Here is a 9,976-nt window from a genome sequence, read left to right as displayed (position 1 = left end):
TGTGAACTTATCCTCCACTGGTTCAAAAGACTGTTTTAAAAGTGTTCTAAATGTTGGGAATATTAAGAACCCTGGAAGATCATAAGTTGCATTGTCAAATCCTGTCTATAAAAGTTAGAGTAGTGATTAGGTATGCAGGGAAAAATAAATGAACACTGCATACAAAAGGAAATTCAGAGAGGTGTGGAGGAAAAGAATTTGATATACTTGAGGATTCTGGTAAAAGACTGGCGAGAACTCATTACTTAACAGTATTATCTGTCATTATGGATGCTTCACAGTCCTAAATTTTACATTTATTTGTGGCTTAAAAAAAAACAACCCACACAGGGTCTTTTTGATACGAAAGTCATGCTGACAAAACAAGATTGATTAGTTTGCAATTATCTATCATCACAGTATGATCACAAGCAAATAAAATGTATTTTCTGGGAGCTGGAGAGACTGCCCAGTGGTTAGAGCATTTGCTGCTCTTCTAGAGGAGCTGAGTTCAGTTGCTAGGAACTTCATGAAGTGGCTTACAAACAACTCTAACTCCAGTTGCAGGGCATTGGCACCCTCCCTCTTCAGGCCTCTGCAGGCACCTGCACACGTGTGCACATACCAATACATAGAAACACACAAACACATGTAGATACAAATAAAAACACCTTTCATTTAAAAAAAAAAGCATTTTCTTGTTCTGTCAGCTAAAATTGTTATTGTTCCTATCATCATCATCATTATTATTAGAGAGCTCACTACTGAGCGACACAAAGACCTGGTTTATTCCAGTTCCAGTGAAAACCTGTGTAGCAATGCCGTGAAATGGAGAAATGGGTGCGTGCCGTAGTTGCTTTTGCCGCTGCTGTGGTAAATATACTGGCAAAAGCAACTCAAGGTTGAATGACTCACAGCTGCATCATACGAGGGAAGTCAAGGCAGCTGGTCATATCGCATCCACAATCAACAATCAGAAGAGTGTTGAATGCCTGTGCTCGTCTCCATTCTTCCTTTTATACAGTCTAGGACTGAAGCCCAGGAATGGTAGCACCCATAGTGGGCGGGTCTTCCCATCTCAATTGAGGAAACTACTATCATTCTCCACAAGCATGCACAAAGGCTAACCTAGATGATCCCTCGCAGTTGTGCCCACAGGCTTTTCTTCTAGGTGGTTCTAGATCCTGTCAATCCAACAGTTAATACTGATCACCGTGGTGGGTTCCATCATGTAGCCTCCTTCAATGCAGCACTGACTGCCCACTGGAAAGACAAAAGTTAAGGATTCCAGGATGAGTTTCCTACTTGTTTCTGAACATGTTGCCATGATCAAACACCTGACAAAAAGCCACTTGTGGAAGGGCTTGCCTTGCTCACAGTTAGAGGTCACAGTCCAGCATGGTGGGGAAGGCATGGTGGCAGGAGTAAGAGGTGGCTGGTCACGTTTACCAACAGTCGGGAGGCAGAGAGAGACGGATGCGGTGCTCGGCTCACTTTCTCCTTTGTATGCAGTCCAGGGCCCCTACTTAGTGGGATGATGCCACCCACAGTTAAGGCGGATCTTCCCACCTCAAGCTAACCTAAAGAATCGTTCCTACCCAACTATAACTGCCTTTTGCTGTATAGCACAATAATATCAAACGTCCCACACTTCTTTTTTTCTCTTCTTTTTAAAATTTAAGTTAGAAACAAGCTTGTTTCACATGTCAATCCCAGCTCTCTCTCCCTCCCCTCCTCCTGCCCTCCCCACAGGGCCCCCCAGTCACCCTATCCAACCTCCACTCCAATCCCTAGGGAGGGTGAGACCCTCCATGGTGCATCTCATTTCATCCAGGGCAGGGCCTAGGCCCTCCCACAAGAGTCCAGGCTGAGAGAGCATCCCTCATTGTGCGAAGGGCACTCAAAGTCTGTTTGTACGCCAGGGATAAATACTACTCAAGGTCCCATAGATTACCTAGGCCTCCTCACTGACACCCACCCACACTTCTGATATCATGATTTCCGCAACACGATGAACTATACCCTGGGAGTGTGAGCCCAAATAAACTCTTTCTCCCTTAAATTGCTTTTTTCGAGTGTTTCTGAACTAATAAAGCAATGGGGGGTCCCATAAGAAGACTAGAGGGTACATGGAACCCGAATAAGACAGGATAACTCCCCTCTCCCAGCTGGATGGTTAAACATCCCTCGGAACCAAGAGTGATGATAAATGCGAATGGCAAACTAGACTATTCAGGATAGATTCAGGCACCAAATTCCTGTCCTTAAGGTGAGAGCTGAGCCCACACAATGGAGCTAGACAAGACAGACAATATCTCCCTGAGCCCCAGACAATCAAAAATAAAAAAAAAAGGAAGGAAGGAAGGAATGGGCTTTGTGATTAAAAGAAAAATCCAGGACTCAGTGAAAGGAAGAGAATAAAGAGTGCTTATAAGTCCTCTGCCCTCTAGACAGACTTGGGCTCTCAAATAATGCGGGCAGATATTGGGCTTAGAAAATTAGACACTGCTGAGAAGCTGGACAAGACTGAAATGCCAGGACTCCTTTCACTGAGTCCTAAATCAACAAAGGCTCTGCCTCAGAAAGCAAGCTCTCTTTAATTTGCAAATCTAATGTATGCAAAACCACCAGTGGCCAGAGGAAGATTCTATTACCTGACCCTCAGTCACTCTCAACCATGATGACACCAGAGTCTTTGGGCTGCACTGTGTTGAATTGAACTGAACCCACACTGGGACTCAAATATCTACTGAGAAGCCTCTTTGTGCCAAGTCATGGGCTAAACTCCCAAGGCAAATACAAGGCAGCTAGACCTAGTTTAGTTCTTTTTCAACGCCCTGCATTGAGTAGAAGAGGCCTGTACCAGTAGACAACTGGAAACTTGTGCAGACATTGTACAAACATCAGGGTCTCCTCCATACTCCCGTTTAAAAGGGATGTGCATGACTGAGAGATGGATAGTTCAACAGAGCATTTGCTGCTCCTCTACAGGGTCTACACTGCGTTCCCAGCACCTGAGTCACTCAGCTTATAATTGCTTGTCATTCCTGCTGCAGGGAATCTGACACCTTCTTTTGGCCTCCTTGGAAACCCAAGTGTGGCATTCACTCTTCCAGATACATATACATAAGATGATTTTTTTTATTAAAAGCAAGGTCTGGAGAGGTCAAGATCACTTGTTGCTCTTGCACAGGATGCAGGTTCGGTTCCCAACATCCACATGGCAGCTAATAACTGTCTGTAACTTCCACTGCAGAGGATCTATGCCTTTCTCTGGCCTTCATGGGCACTGAAAACAGGTGGTGCATACACACATAGACATGTGTGCAGGCAAAACATCTATACACATAAAAAAAATAAATATACCTTTAAAAAATAAATAAAAGGGTATACAACAAGTTTGCCACACAACATCATATAGGCATCTGACAATGGGGACATTGATAAAGCAATATTTATTACAACAAGAGAGCCTTAGTACAATTCTGTTTTCTCAAGAGCAAAAGCAGTTCTTAAGCCCAGTACATTGTAGACTTGATGTAGTTGATGAAATACTAAACAAACACTTAACCAGTTACATTTTATGCTGGGCCCTAAGCTGGGTACTTTATTTCCTTCTAAGCTTGCCCATTACTCAAGATTTAGATTGTCTCTGTGAGCCCAGTCATGGGAGCACACTGTGCTTCCTAATTGAAAAAAAAAAAGGTAATGGGATTTGGTTTTGTCAACTCACAGCATTCTCTTCTGCAGTTCTCTGAAAGTATCGTTCAGTTAAACAACTGTTTTGTCCTGACCCCATCTATTATCTTGTAATAGTATATGCACCACTTGTAACTTAGACAGGAAACTGTGGTAAGAACCAGACCCACTATGTGGTGTTATTTGTGTTGCCAACTTAGCACAATCTAGGATCACCTTGTAGACAAATCCCTGGGCATGTCTATGAGCTAATTGAGGTAGCAGCACAGACCATACATGTAAGTGGCAACATTCTCTGGGCTGGGGTCCCCAGCTGAATAAAAAGGAGAAAGTGAGCTGAGCACCAGCATTCATCTCTCTCTGCTTCCTGACCGTGGGTGCAACGGGGCCAGCTGCCTCATACTCCTGAAATCATGCCTTCTCTGTCATGCTGGACTGATTGTATGCTGTCCAAGGAAGGTGTTGTCATATCTGAGTCATAAAAGAAGAGCAGGCAGTCTGTCCTTGGCCATAATTGTTGGGAATTTCACCTAATAGGGTCCTTCCATTCTACGATGGTTAATTTTACATGACAGCTGAGTTGTCCAGCTATCATATTGGTCATGCATCTTGATAAGGCTGTAAAGGTGTGAAGATGCTTTTGAGAGATAGGATTATCTTATAAATAACTAGGCTTTGAATATCAAAGTCTGTGACTCTCCAGTATGTGGGTAGATAAATAGGCAGAAAGGTGGATGGATGATATATGGCTGGATGGGAGAGTGGATGGATCAAGGGAAGAAAGACAATCTGATTTCATTTTTGCTGTTGTAATGAAATGCACTAACAGAAAACAATTCATGTGCAAAGGGAGTTTATTTTCATTTACAGTTCCAGGTTATAGTCCATCATTGTACAGGAACTTAGAATTGCTAATTACACCTTATCCACAGTCAAGAGCAGAGAGAAATGAATATATGCATGCTTGTTTGATTGCTTTTGTGCTCACTGCAATTTTTTTCTACTCATACAGTTCAGGATCCCCTGCCTAGGAAATAACACTTTCCACAGTGGCCTGGTCATCCCACATTGATAAACTTAATGAAAGTGCTCCCCTACAGACACACCCACTGTCTATCCCAATGTAGATAATCCCTCATTAAGAGCAACTTCCCAGATGATTCTAGTTATGTCAACCTATCAGTTAAAGCTAATAAATTTCAGATGGATGGGTGGGTGGATGAATAGATAAAGAGATAGATAGATACATAGATAGATAGATGAAAAGATAGGATAGGCAGAAGGGTGGATAGATAGAGATACAGAGAAAGAGAGAGACAGAGACAGACAGAAGGATGGATGGATGGACAGACGGACAGACAGATGAATGGATGAAGCAAGATCATAGAAAAGGGGTCAAAAAGTTGCCAAAGGGGAAGGCAGAGGGAGAAAGGAAGAGGGAGAAGGCAGGGGAGAGGAGGACATGGGGGAGTAGGAAGCTTGAGTTGGAGGAAGAATAGAGAGGAGAGCAGGATGAGAGATACCATAATAGAGGTAGTCATTATAGGTTTGAGGAGAGATCTGGCACTAGTGAGATTTCCAGAGATCTACAAAGATGATGCCAACTGGCAAACTAAGCAATTGTGGAGAGGCCTTAAATACCCTTCCCCAATAATGAGTCTGGTGACTACCTTATATGCCATCCTAGAGCCTTCATCCAGTGGCTGATGGAAGCAGAGGCAGACACCCACAGCTAAATAATGAACTGAACTCCTGGAACCCAGTTGCAGAGAGGGAGGAGTGACGACCAAAGGGGTCAAGACCAGGCTGGTGAAACCCACAGAAACAGCTGACCTGAACAAGGGGGGAGCTCATGGACTCCAGACTGATGGCTGAGAAGCCATCATGGGACTTATTCAGACCCCCTAAATCTGGGTGTCAGTGAGGAGGCCTCAGCTATCTATGGGGTCTCTGGTAGTATATCAGTATTTATCCCTGACATACGAATGTACTTTGGGAGCCCATTCCACATGGAGGTACGCTCTCTCAGTCTATACACATTGGGGGTGTGGGGACTAGGCCCTGCCCTGGATGATATGACAGACTTTGGAGATCCCCCATGGAGGGCTTCACCCTCCCTGGGGAGTGGAGTGGGGAGGGGATTGGTGTGGGGTTGGGGTGGTTGGTGGGGGTGGGGAGAAGGGGAGGGAGAGGGAAAAAAAAGAAGTTTCCAGAGACAAATGTAGAGGCAAACAAGGTTATGCCTTAGCTCATTCCTTACCTGTGAGCCTGATCCACTCATGAAATTCTGTAAAATTCCTTCCAGGCACCAGGGAGAACATTCTTCATGGCATTCTCCTCATACCAATTCTGATCACTCACTCTTCAGAGTGAACCTTGCTGACTGTTGCTCGGGGTTCTAGTTTCATTGTGACACTTGGCTTCAATGTCAACTATTCTTAATAAACATTCTAGTTCATTGACCTCAATCTGCTGTGACTTGACATGGCCAGGCTCCTCTCCAGGTACCCAAGTGTGAGAACCAAGTTTCTGGAATATGACTAGCCCCAGCTGTTGTCTGAATGCCACTCAATGGTTCCCCCAAGCCCCTGCCACCAACAGTTGTCATAACAGCTCACAAGTTCAATGTTCATTATTTGCAGTTTTTAATAGAGATGCAAATACAGATTATAAAAAGCGCTCATAAAAATAGAATATGTTTACTTATAGAATAAAGCAGCACTCAGAGAGAAAGATGAGACAGTCTGCAAAACGCCTGCTTGTAAAACTATGGGTTGGGGAAGAAAGCTCAGTAGATAAAGTGTTGATTGTACAAGTGTGAGGACCAGAGTTCAGATCCCTAAGACCCCTCAAACTGGAGAATACCACTTCTATGGTGAGACAGAAGACAAAGACAGGAAAATCCCCAGATGTTCCTGGGCTAGCTAGCCTGAAGATGCACCTGCAAACATCAGACCTGTATCAAACGAGGTGGGAGGCAGAGACATCCACACTGCTGCACTCATTTCATGCATGCGTGTGTGTGTGTGTGTGTGTGTGTGTGTGTGCACGCATGTGTATGCTCGAGTACACACACACACACACACACTGTTAAGTCATACTCTCTAATGTGAATCACATTTTTTTTCAGTGAGTGCAGGACAGGCTCGGTGAATCAAGTTGCTAGGAACCTGAGGAGCTTCAGCCTTGTAGTGTGAATTAAATGGTCATTTCCACCTGTCACTGATTTTCTTTTCTTGGTGAGCAACAGCTCTATTCATCGGGAGAGACCTTGACGGACACAGTGTTTCCCATCCACAATGAGGTACACTCAGGGAAGCTTGCAGCGTATGACAGGGGCACTGGGCCCACCGGATGCTGCCTGAGCGGGTCACTGAATCTGACTATACTGCTATTCCATCCAAAGTGTCTAGCTGTTATTTTTTTTCCTTTTGCCCTCTCCCTAAAGAGTGGTGTGATTACTTTACGCCAAACCGCTCAAGGATAATTCGTACTGTCAGGCAACCCTTGTGTTTGCCCATTATCCGACAGTTCGGGGCTCACTTCATATTCCAGAGTGGCGTGATATAATGTAACACGATTTGAAATACTGTAAAGCAATAACCAGAGTAACACAGTTTGACATCTTGAATCTCGGAGGAGGCTTGCCTACACTGGCTACACCGAATTTCTACTTCCCCAGTACCTGTGCCTTTGATATTATATTTGACTTTTGGAAACGTTATCTATTTTTAAATGAAATCACAGGAGTGAGGAGTTGGCAGAGAAAATTCCTCATGCTTGATAAGAACAGAGGTGGCATATCAGCCTTCAAACTGTGACCTCCAGAAAGACACCCTGGGCCCAGGCTATGGCAAGGTGGAGACTTTGAAAAGTCAGGGCACATCCTGAATCCATGGCCAAACACTGCTGGCTCAACCTTCTCACCCCTGGTGAGTGATCAAGCCATAGCTCTAAGGAGAAACAGACAGTCTGATCAACGGCCCGCTCCTGCCTGCTTAAGCAGCATCACTGAAGAGGATGTCAGAGCCAGAGGGTGGGGAGAGGTCTTGTCTTCTGGGTGTGGCATAGTGACTGCACTCACGAAATCACTATGGGGCAACGGTTATCCACAAAAGGGCAGAACATACAGGTCGGCCAGTATTCTGGCAGGGGCGCTAATTAGACTCAGTGGGTTTAAATAATAAAGAATAAAGGGGAAATCGTGAGCGGGAAGGGGGGATGTGTTGGAAGTGCCTGACAGAGGGGAAAGGGGAAGTTGGGGTGGTGCACAGTCAAGACATGTAGTTTCCACAACATCTTTACTTATAAAAAGATACACAGTTTACATGTATGAAGCCAACAAAGGATAAATAAAAGATACTCTATTTAACAAAAAGGAATAGGGGGATGTACAAATGACTCAGTGGTTAAGAGTACTTATTGCTCTTGTAGAGAATCTCTGGGAGGCAGCTCACAGCTACCTGTAAATCCAGCTCCAAGGGATCTGCACCCACTTCTACACAAACACACACACACACACACACACTCACTCACAGGCACACTTGCACACACACATACACAGAGGGAGGGAGGGAATTTAAAATATAAAATAAATCTAGAAAATAAGGAAAAATGGCTGAAATTTTAATTAGAATCAGAAAGGCTTGCAGAATCTTCTAGATCAAGTACAAATTTGATACCCTTACCTGATTTGTTTTTTGTTTGCCTTCTTTACAGAAATCAAAAGAATAGGGGTGGAATCAAATGGAGAGTAGCTGTATCAGGCTTAGCATCACAAAGTCTGGAAAAGCCAAGAAAATCTGCAGCCTCAGCCCAAAGATCCAGATTTGGCATAGAGCCTCTTCCAAAGGAAAAGATAAATCTTCCAAAGCAAAGAAATCCCTGCCCTCCTTCCTCCCACTCCATCCATCTTCCCTTTCATGGCAGACATTTGAAAGCAATGCTCCTGGTCGCCAGAGAGATCCCATATTTCCTGAGTTATCTCCAAGAAATGCCAGAGATGCTGAAGACTGTGTTCCCCTCTCCATATCACAAGAATCGTGTCACTCTCAATCACAGACATGCACTGATGCCAATCTTTGTCTTATAGTAGACCAGAAGCCTGCTCTCTTTTTATTTCCAAAGGATCTTAATTCATTTCTACACCTGGCATAAATGTCACCTCGTGGATTCAGTAAAAGTTGAGTATTTAATTCTCTCTCTATCTCTGTCTGCCCCCTTTCTTTCTTCCCGTGCATGTGTATGAGAGCACATGTGCACACACATACATACATGCCATACATGTGTGTAGAGGCCATAGGTCAGTCTCAGTGTTGGTCCTTGACTTTCACATTGTTTGACACTGGGTCTCTTATTGTTCTGGCCCATGAGCACTATGGATTCTCCCGTCTCCAGCTTCCATCTTGCATAGTGATTACAGGTGGACTGATACAGCATCCAGCTTTATGTAGGTTCTGGGAATCCAAACTCTGGTCCCCATGTTTATGTAGCAAGCACTCTGCCCACTGAACCATATCCCCAGCCCAACCTAAGTGTTCTCTATAAACTGAAAACTAGTGATGGAACCTTTCATGTGTCTAACACATTAGGGGCTTCACTGTCCACACTGAACACTAAATGCAGCTCTTTGTAGGTTGGGTGTTTGTACACACCAAACAGAATTGGTGGGATCATCTCTCAATACCCGTGGGGCATTGGTTCCAGTTCTTCTGAGGATATCAGAAACGATGGATGTTTAAGTTCCACATGTAAAATGGTGTAGCATATGCATATAACCTGTATTTATGCCCTGTACACATTTGGTTACCTCTACATCGCCTGTAACATGTAATACAATATAAATATCTGTTGTTATCATTATAACAAGAAAAAACCTCCACATACTCTGTAGAGAAGCACTTGAAATTCTTCTGAATATTTTTGACCTTCTGTGTGTTGAGTATGAGACGCAGAATTCACAGATATACATGACAAACTGTTTCTACTGTCACTGAGAAAGAAATGGAACTTAATTACATGGAATTTCACTTTATCCAGTGTCACACAGTTGGCAAATAGGAGAGTTGCTGACATAACACAGGTAAGGCTGACAACAAAGTCTGTTTCTATTTAAATACTGTTTGATTTGGACCTGGTGACACAGTACTGCCATCCCAGCTATTCAGGAGGCGAAGGGCAGAAAATCGACTGTTCAAAGTCATCCCAGACAATTTAATGAAAATCAGTCTCAAAATAAAAGGTTGGAATATAGAGCTAGGGTTATAGCTCAGTGGAAGAGCACTTGCATAGAGCTCCC

The 9,976-nt window shown here is 43.9% G+C and overlaps 2 long non-coding RNA genes across 2 annotated transcripts; one reads left to right on the top strand and one right to left on the bottom strand.

Annotated features, from left to right (window-relative positions):
• Positions 1–635: 635 nt before the first annotated feature.
• LOC121134003 lies at positions 636–6,506 on the bottom strand. The gene is made up of 2 exons (XR_005871002.1): positions 5,939–6,506; positions 636–1,242 (listed from the first exon to the last, which is right to left on the bottom strand). It is a non-coding gene; the product is annotated as an uncharacterized LOC121134003 (long non-coding RNA).
• On the top strand, positions 6,141–8,860 carry LOC121134004. Its single transcript, XR_005871003.1, has 3 exons — positions 6,141–6,182; positions 6,809–6,982; positions 8,398–8,860. It is a non-coding gene; the product is annotated as an uncharacterized LOC121134004 (long non-coding RNA).
• The last annotated feature ends 1,116 nt before the right edge of the window (positions 8,861–9,976 follow it).

The sequence above is a fragment of the Mesocricetus auratus genome, unplaced genomic scaffold (genome assembly GCF_017639785.1).
Source record: "Mesocricetus auratus isolate SY011 unplaced genomic scaffold, BCM_Maur_2.0 Super-Scaffold_100025, whole genome shotgun sequence".
NCBI classification, from domain to species: domain Eukaryota; kingdom Metazoa; phylum Chordata; class Mammalia; order Rodentia; family Cricetidae; genus Mesocricetus; species Mesocricetus auratus.
This window is presented reverse-complemented; position numbering and strand designations above follow the sequence as displayed.